Here is a 16,099-nt window from a genome sequence, read left to right on the forward strand (position 1 = left end):
TCGGGGAGAAAGTAGGACGAATTTTTTTTCGTCGATGGAGAAAGGACCTAAATTAACAATATTTGTAAAACTGTTATATTGCAGTTTAGTGTTAACTGTAAACAATAATGACAATCTTACACCCCGATTTACAGGTTTTAATAGTTTATTCAGGTTTTAATATCAGTCCAGCTTTATATAAACAGTGTGTCACAAATTCAAGCTCCGAAGTTTTAAACAATGAAGTGAAATCCAATTATATAATGCTGGATATTAACTTTATAATTCGAAATATTATAATTATTATGAAAGAACCTCTCCCAAATACTATTTAACAGGCATACAGCATGTAAGTTGGTATGAAATTTTGTGACTTATGGAACATTTACAGAAATAGACTACATTTTCAATACTCGCCAAAGACAATATCTCGAAACATGTCCTGTTGTAGAGGGGAAGTAACTCTTGTAATGGTTCATTACTTCTCTCGGGTTTAACAACACGCCTGAGGGGATATTTAAACGGGCCCTTACCACTAACCTAAATTACACGCATGCACTGCTTAAAATCGGTATACGAAAGGTGCGAAACAACAGGATATGACACTTATATGAAATATTTAGCTGCGGATCACGATAAACAAATCGCAAGGAACAAAACAACAACGTTAAATGTGAGATGCATATAAAAGTAGAGGGACCACAAGTCGCCGATTAGCTATGTATATACACGTGTAAGTTCACAGTCTGCATGATCGATGCTACAACATCTATAGTTATCTATAGATACACAGAACACTGTAGGTCTATCATGAACACAAATTCTATTCGTAAAAGACACAGGCACAGTAACATACACGCTCTCTCTGTATTTACTGCCTCAAGATCATAAGAAAAGTATTCTAAATCAATAAAGATATACCCCTAATCAAGTTTGCGAAAAAATGTGCACTGCATTCAGACATTCCAAATTTTGTTCATGTTTAAAATTACAGAAGCATGCAGCAAAACACTGCGAAGTACTAAATGGTATTAACAAAGAGTAATAATCATGCAAAAGAGATGCACATAAAAACTGCGATCTAGATGCTGGTACTTACGTATGATGGACGATCATTCCATAGACTGGAGCGGCAGGAAGTGGGATCATAAACATAAGAAACATCCATGAGTGGAAAAAATAATAGAACGTGTAAACAAAGTAATCTTCAGCAAAAAAAATGACCAAATATTAACGCGCAGTTCCACTACGGCAATGTTGCCATTTTCCTTCAGTTTAGGCTTTATTCGGGTTTACTACATGCATAGGTAGTTCATTGAATTTGGTTGTAGCACGTGGAATCCCGTTTCTTTGCCCCATTCAAAATTCCCCTATTTGACAGGCACCTAGGCATTTTTCTTCCTGGTTGTCTTCCCATTGGTTAAAACGTCAGTGGTCAGCGACCAATCGCAGAGCTGTGATATCATTACGTACCTGAGTACACCTCTCAGAAAAAATAAACTGGATAACTACTTTGAACGACCCTAACAATATGGCAGATAAGTCCATGATATACATAATGCTGTATGATATAACACAACCAAACTGTTCCTGTGGTATATTCTTGTCTGGTATGAGGACCCAAGTGTTGCGTAGTACAGATGTCTTCATACTTTAAATCTGAAGTGATATGTCTGCCAAGTTCGGAAAGTTATCGAGCCTACCTCACGAGAGCTGATAGGCTAATAACATATTATCTTGAGGGGTTTTTTTTCTCCCGATTTTTAAGTGCTTCTGTGGATAAACTAATTTTTAAATTCAGAGGAACCTATGAAGCTTGAGTGTGTTTTGGTAACTTTTGCACATTTAATTCACGTGTTCAGTTTGCAAAACAGCAGGTTAATGTACAAATGCCCCCTTCCATTTATTGCCTCCAGTAAATACCATAAAATACCAAGAAACTGTGTCAAGTCACACGGACTACTATGCAGTACATCCGTGTATTTCCAAACGTATCCCTACTATAGTTCTGTGTAGAATATATATATATATAGTTGTCTTTATCAAGTGCACGCTCGAGCGAGTATAACGTGTCTGTTTCACTGACACCACACTCCGCACTGGATCACAGCGGATAAAAGTGTGTCAGCGCTATGTCCTGTTTTGCCGTCTGGGTCAAAACGTTTTTCACCGGGTGAAAAAAAAATAAAGCCTAGTACAATAGAAAAAAGAACATGTAGAATTATTAATGCATTTTTGTCACCTGAAGAAAGTAGAAAAGGACCTAGACATGCAATTTCTCATTTCCATAAGACTGTATCAGAAGTTTATTGTACTGAGTTTCGAATTTCACCTCTGGTCGATGTACATCCGAAACCTGCCAGCATTTCAGCCATCTGTGCTAGGCATGACCTTACATATACATTACCCTCTCCCTACGTAAAACTCAAGAAGACGCTATAGTAAGTCACATCGGTCACAGATAATTTTGACCAATGGTAAGCTGCTAAAATTGCGTCCTCTATGTTTCCATAGCGATCTCACGCCCAAGTCTCGCCCACTCTCACGAGAACACGAAAAGGCTAAGGTGCTCTTAACCTAGTCGCATCTCTGCATGTTACTAGACAGACGCCCCTCATCAGTGTCAGATGTGTAGAACGAGCCCATATCGGTCATTTTACCCTCTTTTTTTTGTCGTAAAACTGACATCGCCCTACTGGACAAACAGGAGCATGTGTGCAGTGGCGCATGCGTCACCAACTAATTTTTGAGAGTCGCTAAGGTGGTCAGAACTATTTCATGACTCTGGTCCAAGATTAAACAGAGCAAGTCCTGAAATAGATTTTTCGACACAAGTGTGTAGTGGATCCAGTGAAATGCTCTTAAACTGTTACATTTGCTTGGTTATGTCACAGGCGTAAAACGTGAGTGACCTGCATAAACTGTTGCTCAGTAAACTCACTCTGGCAATACATCACTTGGAGGCCGTAATCACCACCCTTCAAACAGTATTGTAGCGGTAGAGCGTTGTGAGCTAAAAGCCTGAGATTCAACCCAGAGTCGTGTCATGTCCAATAAAATTAGCAGTCTTTATAGCATAGTTCATGAAGTATAGATCAAGCGTATTCCTCTCATGCGTGGTTTACAGGATGTCGCATTTTTCAACTCGCCTGACGTCAATGTTTTTCTTTTCTCTCAATAGATTCCGTCAGCTTATTTAAATATAGTGATGGCGTACAGTTATGCCAACTGGATATTGTTTGACAAATTTGTGTATTTGAATTTCAAATAAACGGATTCATGCCATACTGAAGAATGTTTTACTTGTACAAGGACGCCCAGGTCTTTGGATAGAAGACAGTAGTGTACCTACAATAACCTTATTGTCCGTCACCAGAGGTGTGTTAGGCTAGTTACCTTACTGGTGAGAAACGGATCGACTGTGGTGAGATGAACGCCATTCGAATCAGCCACCAAAATGTCTAGGAAGTATATTAAGCATAGTCTTTCGAATAGCCATAGGTAAAAGTATGTATTATATAAAAATGTTATAGCATATTTATAATGTTGGCAGTTATATATATATATATATATATATATATATATATATATATATATATATATATATATATATATATATATATAGGGAACCAGGTTACAAAATATATAGAGGCCTCTGTAAAAATCATTAGAATAAATTTAAACGCAATACAAGACAGATGGATATGAAAGAGGACTTGTATCATGCAAAAGAGACTCGAACCCAGTATTTTTCAGTTATGTGGTGAAGATGGATCATGGCAATAGTTTAATCACAAGGGCATAAAGCTAATGACAATTGGATAGGTTGTAACATTGTAACAAACTCAAGGACGAGGCTAACCCTAACTCATGCATTATCTGTCAAAACACTGTCTGTCACAGCGCAAAAGGAGATGAATTTCTTGGAAATCTAGATCGGTAATGATCTTATCAGATCTCAGGTAAAGTCGTCGCTAGATGGGTTACAGTGGAATTCTATGAATTCTACGAAAAGTAAGCCGGTGTTATGTAAGAATTAGATTTCCGAAGGCTATAAATGGATAACAAAAAACGCGAAACATGCAGATAAGTGGGTCACAGCACTAAGATGACCCAGAGCTTAGAGCGCATGCTTCGCTTGGGCCGGACCGAGCACCCGTGTTATATCAGGGAGTTGAGCATATGCCTGAAAGTTATCTGGTTTGGAGCTCGGCACAAAGCATGCTTTGCCAAATTTTTAATTCAGGGTATTTAATTTCCAAATTTTCTTCTACTTCCCATGTCTCTCCTATGATAATTTTATCTTAACCTGTATGTCATTAGGATACACTATCATGACATGTCCAAAATGTCATTGTGAAGAATGTGTTAAACCTGAAGTACACAAACAAACGTTATTGTGTTAAAAAAGATGCAAAAGATGTAACCTAGAAAACTCGAGAGGCCGAGGAAAACTAGAAATGATGACATTAGCACAGCTATTGTTAGTGATTGTGAATCTGCCATTGAGGAATTATTTTCTTTTGCCGGACTAATGTCTAAAAAAAAGTGCAGCTCATAGCATACAAGTATATTTTAAAGGTATGCATACATTGTTCATTTTCGTCCCAAAAAACCTTCGTCCATTTTTAGAGAATAAATCAATAAAAAGCCACTGTGACGTATCTGAATGGAAATGAATGAATTATAATGTTGTCCTTGTGCAAACATCGAACCAGCCAACAAATGATTTAATTTGTAAGCATGGATAAAAACATAATAGATAGATAAAACTGGCTGGACGAGGTTAATGTGTATGTCTTTCCTGAGGTTATGTCTCATATTCCGACTTTAAAACTGAACTACTTAATGTGTATACCACATGTGCCATAACTGTTATATACCTGTATTTAATGATTGTGATTGCTGACTAGTCTGGGCTGGTGCATGTATACATGCCTAGGGCAGACACACACAACAGGGCCGGAGTCTTCGTAATCTGTTATTTACCATTTGGTAAAGAGGTATAACAACTCAATTATACTTGTCTGATTGGTGTTTACACCATTATAAAAGAAGAAGAAAAACATGTGTTTCGCGGCAGCCAGGTTTATAGCTATAGACGACTGGAAAACATCTCGAGGAAACAAATGTACTCGTCAGTTAAACAAACCCGGCGTTAAGTGCCTGAGCCCGTATAGTTGTTTTACCTGATTAGGCAGGTGCTCAGTCACGAAAAGCAGCAATATTCGTTTTCAGATTTGTTGAGTTTGGGATTGTCGTTTAATATTTAAAACACATGTTTGGCAGGAGAACAAATGATCTCATGGAAGGTTGTGTAGGGCACATTAGACATTAGGGCGTCCGTTATAGATGTGACAGTCCCAGTACAACTCCGTGGAGCGTATTGCCTATAAGGTCTTAGAAAAAATTGGTGGGCATTGTAACCAAATAAAATGATGTTAAAAGCTACATTAAACCTTAAGCAAAGCAACAAACAATCTCGAAACTTGAAATTCATAACATATTTGACTTCACATCTCTGGTCGCGTCATCTTTGCACACTACTTTTCGTGTTTACTTATTTATTTATTTGATAGGTGTTTTACGCCGTACCCAGTAATATATGACATACGGTGGTCAGCATTATGGTGGAGGAAACAGGCTAGAGCCCGGGGGAAAATCACGACCATCCGCAGGTTGGTGGCAGACCTTCCCACGTACAGCCGGAGAGGAAGAGAGCAAAAGCTGGATTTGAACTCACAGCGATTACATTGGTAAGAGGCTCCTGGGCCATTATGCTGCGCTAGCATGCTACCCAATCGATCCCGGAGGCACCACACTCTTCTTTTTAGCTTGGACAACAATCTCCAGGACAATAAAGAGTGTTTCAAGGTTTGTTTCCTAAACCATGTGGCCCTGGTAAAGTACAACATAAACAAGATTTTCTTCAATAAATAATTAAATACAATGTAAAATGTTGTGAGAAGTGGGCAACAAGATTTGTTTCGTTTAGAATTCCGGTGACCCAGTTGGAGTCGTTTTATAGAGTGCACGTTATACAACTGACATTGCAGACCGCTATATAACCGCAGCCCGAGGTACGCTGGCGTATAATTACATGCAATAGGATAAGTGGCATTCGTGGGATGGATTTCATATAGATGTTTACAGTACACTTAACCTGCTACATTAATACACACTCTAGCCAGTTAAGGTGATTGTCCATAACAATTTAATGATAACATTCTAACCGATAAAAGGCTCTTGTATAAGGCCTTGCAAGTTTTATAAACTTAGATATATTTGTAGAACATTGAAAGCTTTTTGACTGATTGGCAATATTTGTTTATATAACAACCATATTTAGATAAGGAAAGAAACATTTATCACAGCAAACTTCCCCATTTACTTCTATCTGCTGAAAATATCACGTATGGAATTATTCATTAAACGGGGATCTTGAGGAATTCATGGCCTAATAATTAGCGTGCCGTTGGGGAGCAATGCGTTCGCTGCGTGTGAGTTCAAGTCTAGCTCATGCTGTCTTCCTCTCCAGTCGTACGTTGCAATCTGTCAGCAACCTGCGGATGGTCGTGGGTTTCCACCGGGCTCTGTCCGGTTTCCTCCCACCATAATGCTGGCCGCCGTTACAAAAGTGAAATATTCTTGAGTACGGCATAAAACACCAAGCCAAGAAATACATTAAAATGAGGATCTTCGCTGGAATAGTCATCTCTACCTTTTATGACGTCTCGTCTCCGATTGATGAGGACCCAGGGTTGAATCTAGGCGGCGCTGTATAGCGGCCGCTATAAATATGTTATTATTTCTACGGCTGATGTTTAACTCTGCATTTAAGAAGTTTTACAAATCTCCTCACTTATATCTGCAGAAGAACAGCAAGAACAGGTGACCTACATTGTCAAGGGCCTGTTAGTTGCAGGAAGCGAGTGTTAGTCCCCACGGCTGTAATTATTTAGTTTGTTAGTTATTTATTTGATTGATATTTTATGCCGTACTCAAGAATATTAACTTATATGACGGCGGTCAGCATTATGGTGGGCGGAAATTCACGACCATATGTAGGCTGCTGGCAGACATTCCTACGTACGGCCGGAGAGAAAGCCAACATGAGCTGGGCTTGAACTCATATGCAGCGATCGCATTGGTGAGAGGCTCTGGTATCATTGCGCCTGCTCTGGCACGCTAATCTCCTCTGCCACGAAAGACACAATAATGTTAGAGAGACACAAGACATGTGCTAGGCGACTGAGTGAAATCAGTATTCAAATTGTGTATCATGCTAGAATATAAGCTGTCATAAATATATGTAAAAAATTTGTATCTCAGGATTACAACTGTTCTATATTCAGCATGGCGATCTAATTCAACATAATGAATAGACAGCCCTTAGTCCCGAGTTAAGCGGAAACAGACACAATGATGAAGCTGAGGGCCAGATATTCTTGACGCTCGGTCCACATTTAGTTAAAAAAGAATTATACTCATTGTAAAACTTGAGAAACTTGGCCTGAGCGCGTTTGGTGGAATAACCTTGACACGCTAGTTTTTGCAGTAATAACTTGTGACGTTGATTAGAATCGTCACACAACACACAGGATCTAACAAATGCTACAAGGCGAGATATGTACATGTCAAAGGCAGGATCCTTCGGTATATTGCTGTCGAAGTAAGGTTAATTTACAATGTCAAAAGTGGAACTATCCCTCTCGTGGTAAAGTCTGCTAGAGAGAAAACATTTAACAATAATTTTTGCATGGTGGATATTTGGGGGCCACATCTTGGTAATCATGGTCTTGGCGTAATAATGTTACAAATTAGGATATAACACATGTTATATGTTTGTATTCGAATTTGTTTTTTAATATGTGTTCAGTCTGGATTTGAATCGTATTTATATTTTTTCTATATTCATAAAAATTATTGTAATTCAGATTAAAATAATGTTTGGATGTAAACAACAAATTTATCTTCAAATAAATTTATTAGACAAGAATCACATCCTTAATTAGAAGATTATTATGTAAAGGTCATATATACCCACGGCTGGTCCAAAATGTACATCATACAAAAATATTTTCAAATACCCTTTTCTCCTGAAAGAAAAAGTATTCAAAGACCATATTTGCTTTTAAGTTTTTCACATTCTTTCATCTCATTTTGGCATCTTTTGTATGTTTCTTCTCCTTTAAAGCTGAAAGATAGGACGGGATCTTAAAGGAAAGGGCCTATAAAAATGTAAAGCGAGGTGTTTAATATGATTATCTTATAATTAGATGTTGCCGTTTTAAACTTGTTATGGAGTGAAGCATAACCACAATTGGATATTTTTTATAAACTTGAACTTTTGGTATCAAGGACGACAATGTCATCAAGTATATCAAACTATTGAGTCAAAGATAAAAGCAACACCCACTTAACGGATGCCATAGGTTTGTTCAAACAGAGCATTTATTTGGGATATCTCATTTGAATTCTTGTTTCAGAAGTGTTGGCTTAAGGACATTCATCGTCAGAAGTTCCGATATATATCCGACTGTCACGGTGCAGTATATTTTTTATAATATTACAGGCCTATAAGAGCGAACTTTTCACTCTTTGACCCCTCACTTCATCATTGAAATAGCTTAAATGGGCCTCTATGCAACGAGTCTTTGATCGTGTTTATGCAGAAGTGTTTAAAATAAACCTTCAAAATAAAGTAGTATAGGCCAAACAGATGAATTCTTCTTTCAAGCAGACCTGAAGTGACAGTCTGCATGTAAATAAAATTGAAGGATATGATATAGCTCATTGTTCACAGTTATGTATTACTATATGTACAGTTTCACGTAAGAGTTACGTGAAATACAATGTCAGCACATTGCTGAGAATCACGTCCTAAAACTTGGGTAAATTTGTATACCTCTATGTTTATTTATTTATTTGATTAGGGTTTTGGACTATGTGTTAGAATTACGTGTAAATGTTAGTTCATAGTTTACAAACACATGGTAAAACAGTGAGTAGGCTAAATTTGTATAGTTTTATACGTTATAGTCAGATGAAAGAAATAGCCACTGCTTCCCAGTGAGAACAGCTATAATGCTATATAAATGGGGAAAACAGGGACAGTGCTAACTTATAATAAATAACCACGCTTAATCTCCATTTGAAGACAATATCAACTGTATCAGAGTTATGAAATTCAATCTTAGGCTTATGAAAAGAAAAGCAATCGTATAAAATGTGATCTTGTAAGTTGTATACCCTCATGTAAATGATATACCGTCTTGATAGGTTTTTGGTTTGCTGTACGAAACGCCACCCCCCCCCCCCCCTCCCCCCTGCTCCCCGCATACCCTAACTTTTAAGTTCAGCACATTACAAGACCAGACCCATGCGTCGCAGGATGAGTATTTGGCCAAGCTGTCACGCGTCATGCTTGGTTATGTTAGACCGTGAGTATCTATAGGCAAGGTAAAGTTGAATGTTGTACGACAAATCGTTAAAACTTAAAAATCGTAGTCCAGCAGGGCAATGCTACTTAAGATACAGTGTGATAAATTCTATTTCTAGTATGAACATCTAGGGCTATACAACCGACAATAATGGTACTTTTATTAATGGTCATACTGCATTGTCAGCTATATTACGGTCCTACGAGCGAGCTAACATACTGGTATCTTTACGAATTGCTAGATAGAATTCCCTCATTGCTTTTCAACATTTTACAACATGTTTCTGCATGTCCGGTTATGATCTGAGAAAAAACAACATAACCACATAGTCGAAGACATATATCTTTACACCAGGACTAAAAATAACACATACACACGTGTTTTGTTCAGGTATAATTTTTCCACCTTAGAGATGTAGAAGGATCTGTCTGCTATGGCTTCCCTGTTAACCACGCCCCATCATGCATTTAGAACAGATATGCACCTATATGTTGGAGAGAACATCTAATCGTCAACAACAACTCTGTTCATTCAAGAGCATAATGGCACTGAATTAATAACACGGTGGGTAAAGGTGTTAAACAGTTAGGCGTCGATAAAGACCAGCTTGAAGACTATATTATGGAGTGATTTGTTCCTGTGACTAACCATTGACAATGACACTTATTCGCTTTTCAATCGATCATTTAACCGATAAACCATTGATAACTCGACACTACGGAAGCATGACCCTGACAAACTAGCTTTCTGCTGTTAGCTTTTCCCCTTAGGAGCGTGATTTAAGAAAACCTAAGATCCAAAACTGTAATCTTCTTTACAATTCACAATACTTAAAGCTAGATACTCAAAATTAGCTGAAACTGTACTACCACTGATGATAACGCCACACCACAAATTCTCTATTTCATCCACATATATTTAGGAGTTTGATACGTTTGGATTAATGCTCCAAACAGTTTTGTGAAATACACCACTGGGGCTCCAGATGCGTCAATACCGTACTAGTCAGACATAGAGCAATATGCATGAAAACAACTAATAGGGTTTTATTTATACCATTGTATTGACAATGATATGTACATACGTGTTTAGAAAGAATAAGGCAAAATCGAGTTATTTCTTCGTTTTCTGCCCTAATAAAATTCGGATATTAGAAGAATAAATCCTGTAAGATACAAAAAGCAGAGTCAGTAAATTGTCCATTTCGTCTAATGTTCTTTCTATACATATTTGCTCGTCTCGATATGCACTGATATATTTTACTAAAATATTAAAAGATGAGATATCCTCAGTGTGAAAGATCTTTAATATTAAAGCATTCCTTGGACAATTAAGAGTGGTTCAATGTTACAGTGTTGTTAAATCAGCTCAATGTTCACAGGCATCCAAAGTTATTGAACCGGTATATTTAAATAAACATGTTCTTTGATATCTGGGTTGATATTTATTAAAGAACATTTATATACCGGTACTCTTTCTTTCTTCTGCAATTTCCTTCTTTCAAATAAAATATGTTCTGCGACATTCCAGTCGTCATGTTGCCAAGCTTGAAAGCGAAGGATTCGTTTCCCCTTGTACACTGAAGTGGAGCGGGAACTCGATACATACATGGTCGAGCAAAAGGTGCCACATGTAACAGGGAAGCCTTGCTTTGTTGAAGTCTAGTTTCTGAATTTGGAACTAGTTTAGATTGAACGTTTACATATTTACATCAGAACGTTGGTCCATTGCCTTGCAGAGGCTTCCCCAAACTTATGTGCAAGGTTTCCTTATTGTCCAGAAAACGTGGTTTGGATCACGACGAACCCTTATTTGGTTATTTTATTAATTTCTTTTTCGCTACATAATCAAGAATTTTTGATTTATTTATTTAAGTTGTACTGGCGAACTTTCTGTTACTGTGACGCACAGAAATGTACACAATTATTAGCGAAAGATGAGCGTTAGACTACGCACACGACCACATGAGCATTAGATTGCGATCACGGTAACATGAGCGTTATACTACGCACACGGTCAGATAAGACTATGCACACGATCAGATGAGCTTTAGACAACGCACACGGTCTAAGAGCGTTTGACTACGCACACGGTCCCATGGGCATAAGACTACGCACGCGTTCACATGAACTTTAGACTACGCCCATGGTCAGATGAGCGTTAGACTATGTTCACGATCACATGAACTTTAGACAACGCGCACGGTCACATGAGCATTAGACTACATACATGGTCACATGAGCGTTTGACTACACACACGGTCACATGGGCATTAGACTACGCACGCGGTCACATAAGCTTTAAACTACGCACACGGTCAGATGAGCGTTAGACTATGCTCACGATCATACGAGCTTTAGACAACGCACATGGTCACATGAGCGTTAGACTACACACATGGTCACATGGGCGTAAGACTACGCACGCGGTCACTTGAGCGTAGCTGACCAATTATTGACAAGGTCAAGGCCCCACAAACAGTAAAAACACGGCAGGCCATTCTACAAATTTGCTATCCATGGCCCTAATCGGTTTTGGCAATATTTGGCCCTGGATAAGCGCTATAAAACCCATTAAAAGTTTGGGTAAATATGTAAACAAAAAAAAAAGGACACCACCAATGCAGAAGTGTAATGACCGATACATGGAAGAAAGTCTTAGCTCATCTTAAATACGTACCTTACATGGGAAGGTCCGTCAGCAACCTGTGGATGGTCGTGGGTGTCTCCTAGGCTGTGCCCGGTTTTCTCCCAGTATAATGCTGGCCGCCGTCGTATAAGTGAAATATTTTTGAGTACGGCGTAAAACACCAATCAAATAAATAAATAAATCTTGAAAATGTATACGGTTACATTAAATATCTACCTAATCAGTACTGTGTTGTTGAATCTCTCACACTCTCCTATGTATGATCAACCATTCACAAATTAAATGCACGTAACAGAAGTTTGTTTATTCATTTAGTCTGCGTTTAACCTTATAGTCAAGAATTTTCACTTATGCGACAGCAGTAAAGTTTTTCGTGAAGATAACGAGAGTAAACTTTATGATTAAAGCCAAGCGGCTGAAACTAGAGCCATGTTTTAGCTGTATATTTAGTTGAATGTAACACAAATTTGAATGTAACCACAGTTTTGGTTTATTTGTGTTCAATGCCATACACAAGAATTTTTCATTATGCGAAGGCGATCAGTTTTGTGGGTGGATTTCTCGCAGTATACCACCTGCTTTTCGTAAGTTACTGACGAACGCACTGGGCTCTGCTCGGTTTTGCCCCACTGTGACACTGGCCGACTTCGTATAAGTGAAATATTCTTGAGGACGGTGTAAAACACCAATCAAATAAATAAAGAAATAAATATTGACGAACTTTAGAATGAGTAACATATAGATATGTACACGTTCATCGAAGCCACCTACAGTGAACGTTATAGACCGCATGCGCGAAGGGCCTAACGCTATCGTCACTAAGGCCTGATGACCTGTGAGAGCGACAGGGAGTCACAAATTCCCTATCCAAGGTTTTGATCTCATGCACGCCTTGTGTGTGATAGCGATCGAAAGGCAAACATCTCAACAGCATACGTACAAGGGCGCATTACTTGTTTGGAATCAAGTGAACTCCAGTTTGTATGTCAATCAACCCACAAATAGATTCAAATTTTTAAATAAGACTATATCTCTACATTAACTTGTAACGTACTGATTACTTCGTAAACAAGGAAACAACGACAGCTCTGTAGTCGGGGATTCCCCAACTCTACATTTGAACAACATATATACTGCCTGACGGGCCTTCCCGCTCGAGTTGACACGGTTCTTGCCTAAAGCTGAGACCTGTGTATTATCAAATTTACAAGGCCCTTCACAAGTTTAGGTTCACTCTACCCAACAGAATATATTAACATATTAGCAAGAGTGTCCAAAGTAATTTTCACCCTTAATTTTTATCAAAAAGCTGTGGGTTATTTTGACATGCAACCATGCACCCAATCTATGTTTACACTGGCTAATATAAATTGAGCTTTTGTTGTGTAACGAAATTCTTCAACTTTAAACAAAAATTTTCAAGGTCCACCGACGTTTTTTTTGACCAGTAGATGTTCTCTTCGTTTCTGATTGGAGACCGTGACAGCAAGCGGTATGTTAAGTTTTGTGTCCAGAACTGGTTTTATAACGGAAATGGGGCATGCCACAAACACGTCGTCTTTAGATGTATGATTGGTTAGTTATTTTTACGAATAAATAAAGTATATATGTGAGTGTACAACGTTGTTTTGTTGGGACATGCGCTGTAGGATTACTTCCTATGCATACACCTAAAATGATATGCGCCTATGTGATCATCAAATCAGTGATATCCTCTAAAAGACAAAACACATGAATAATATGGTAAATACGTTTCCACGGACAACACCACAAAGTATACTGACCTCACTGACAGTCGTTGAAAGAAAAAAAAAGAAATAATACAGTCTTAGTTATTCCAGAATAGGGACGGAATCACACCTTAACGGCTACCTCCATTTTGTTCTGACTCTGATTTTATCATGCAATTTCTCATGCAATAATTTAATTTTGTATCTATATATTTATATATATATGTGGTCTAGTGTTGTTTTTCCAGTTTACATATAGTACCTTGATAGTACTTGATGGATGACTTTATTCACAAAACCGGATGCGAACTTCCGCTGTATTACACCAGTACCGCTGTATTAAACCCGTGTCGGTCGAAAATATGTAGCATTCATGTCTATAAATAGAAAACAAAACAGAAGCTTAAAGCTAAAACTTTACATATATAACTATATGTAACATATAGTTACATCCTTCTTACATTTCAAACCGTCGCATGCCCAAACGTGTACTTTCATGTTTCGACGTTTGAATGATATGTGGCTGTGAAAAGTGATTGCCTTATTCCAGAAAATTTCCAGAAATTTTTCAAACTTTTATCATAAATCACGACTTCCTTTTAGCCAAGATAACGTCTTGACCTACGAAGTTTGATAAAAGGAGACCCCGCACGTGGGAAGATCTGTCAGAAACCTGCGGATGGTCGTGGGATTCCCCCAGGCTCTGCCCAGTTTCCTCCCACCATAATGCTGAACGCCGTCGTTTAAGGGAAATATTCTCTTATAAAGCCATTGCACATGGCTTTATACTCTATATTTCCCAACAAAAAGCATGTCAGGATGTAACCCATGTGAGTTATGATGTGGACTAGTATTTTAATGGGGCCTCCGTGGCTTAGTTGGTTAGCGCGCTTGCGCAGCGTAATGACCCAGGAACCTCTTACCAGTGCGGTCGCTCTGAGTTGTAACCTGCGACCTGCAGATGGTCGTGGGTTTCCGCTGGGCTCTGCCCGGTTTCCTCCCACCATAATGCTGACCGCCGTCGTATAAGTGAAATATTCTTGAGTAGGGCGTAAAACACCAATAAAATAAAATAAATAAATATTATTTTAACATTTTAATATGAGACGTGGAAATGTATGTGTGTACAGAGTAAATGTCTTACATCATCAGAAGATAGCCTTCAATTGCTCATAGCTCAGTAAAACTCATCAATTCAAAAACTAGACACCTGGAGCCTAAGTGATTTTCGTGCTTTGTAAACAAAAATATAACATTCTTACTTTCGGTAAAATAGCATGAACAGAAGCACTTACACGCACTCCAAATTGTCACCGAAAGCTTTCCAACAGGCTTTTCCGACAGGTTTTTCTATTTTGTGATTTTACATTTTTTGGAAGTTGACTCTTAAGATTTGTTTTCACAATCTCTATAGCACGGGACTTTCTACAATTAACTTGTCTTCTAAACGAGTACATTTGTTTGGTTCAATAATAAGGGTCTTCCTGTCAATGAATGGTAAGGAAATGCTGTAGACCATTATTTAACTAATACGCTACACGTGTCTCATTTTGCATTACAAATTTAATGGACTAAGTGAAATAACATGCAGTTGGAGAGATTCTGGAAATTTTATTATAGGCCTCGCCTAAGGTAATCTTAGCTCAGTGTTGAGTTTAATTCATCGAAAGTTTTGTAATTATATTATTTAGGGCAATTTGTAATCATAAATACCTCTAAGGTGAAGGAAGTCCTCTGCTCGTACGCTCAGTTTTCATTGGCCTAGACAATAGCCTACCCGCAATCCACGTGAGGGGTGCACATCATAATACCTTCATGATGTCTTTGGCACAGATTACAGTATAAATGGGTGCCCAGTCGTCTATTTGTATTCTAATGGAAGCATCAGTAATAATCTGGTTTGTTATGTCCTTATTAATCCACGTCATCTCTTCTTGACTAACCGTTCTATCAAACGCACGCTTTATAGCGTTATAATCAAAACAAACAATTAAGCTGATGAAAACGTGGACTGAATGTCCAACATGATTTCATGCATTAATATTGACAGTTTTCACACCTGTGGCGTCCTGACCTTATTATTGTTTTTGTAACTTCATCAGTTTTGTCAAATGTAGGTCATGGCCGTGTGATTTGAACACGAGTTCTGCAGTTTCATTGTTCACATACCTTTAAGCCCTGTTTACATCCATGACTACACAATGTTAAGAACACTGACACAGAACAGTTCGAAACACCCTGGTTCTAAGACAAAGCTTGCATTCCATTTACACACCCAATGGAGAACTCAGTTTTGGC

At 38.2% G+C, this 16,099-nt stretch overlaps 1 protein-coding gene across 1 annotated transcript in view; it reads right to left on the reverse strand.

Moving 5' to 3' along the window:
- The window catches only part of LOC135467924 (ETS-related transcription factor Elf-3-like), a 39,294-nt gene extending 38,096 nt beyond the window's left edge, over nt 1–1,198 (reverse strand). The window contains exon 1 of the mRNA XM_064745853.1: nt 1,079–1,198. The gene's annotated coding sequence lies outside the window, so the exon portion shown is untranslated. The remainder of the gene's footprint in view (nt 1–1,078) is intronic.
- Between the last annotated feature and the right edge of the window lie 14,901 nt (nt 1,199–16,099).

Source organism: Liolophura sinensis, chromosome 6 (assembly GCF_032854445.1).
Source record: "Liolophura sinensis isolate JHLJ2023 chromosome 6, CUHK_Ljap_v2, whole genome shotgun sequence".
NCBI classification, from domain to species: Eukaryota; Metazoa; Mollusca; class Polyplacophora; order Chitonida; family Chitonidae; genus Liolophura; species Liolophura sinensis.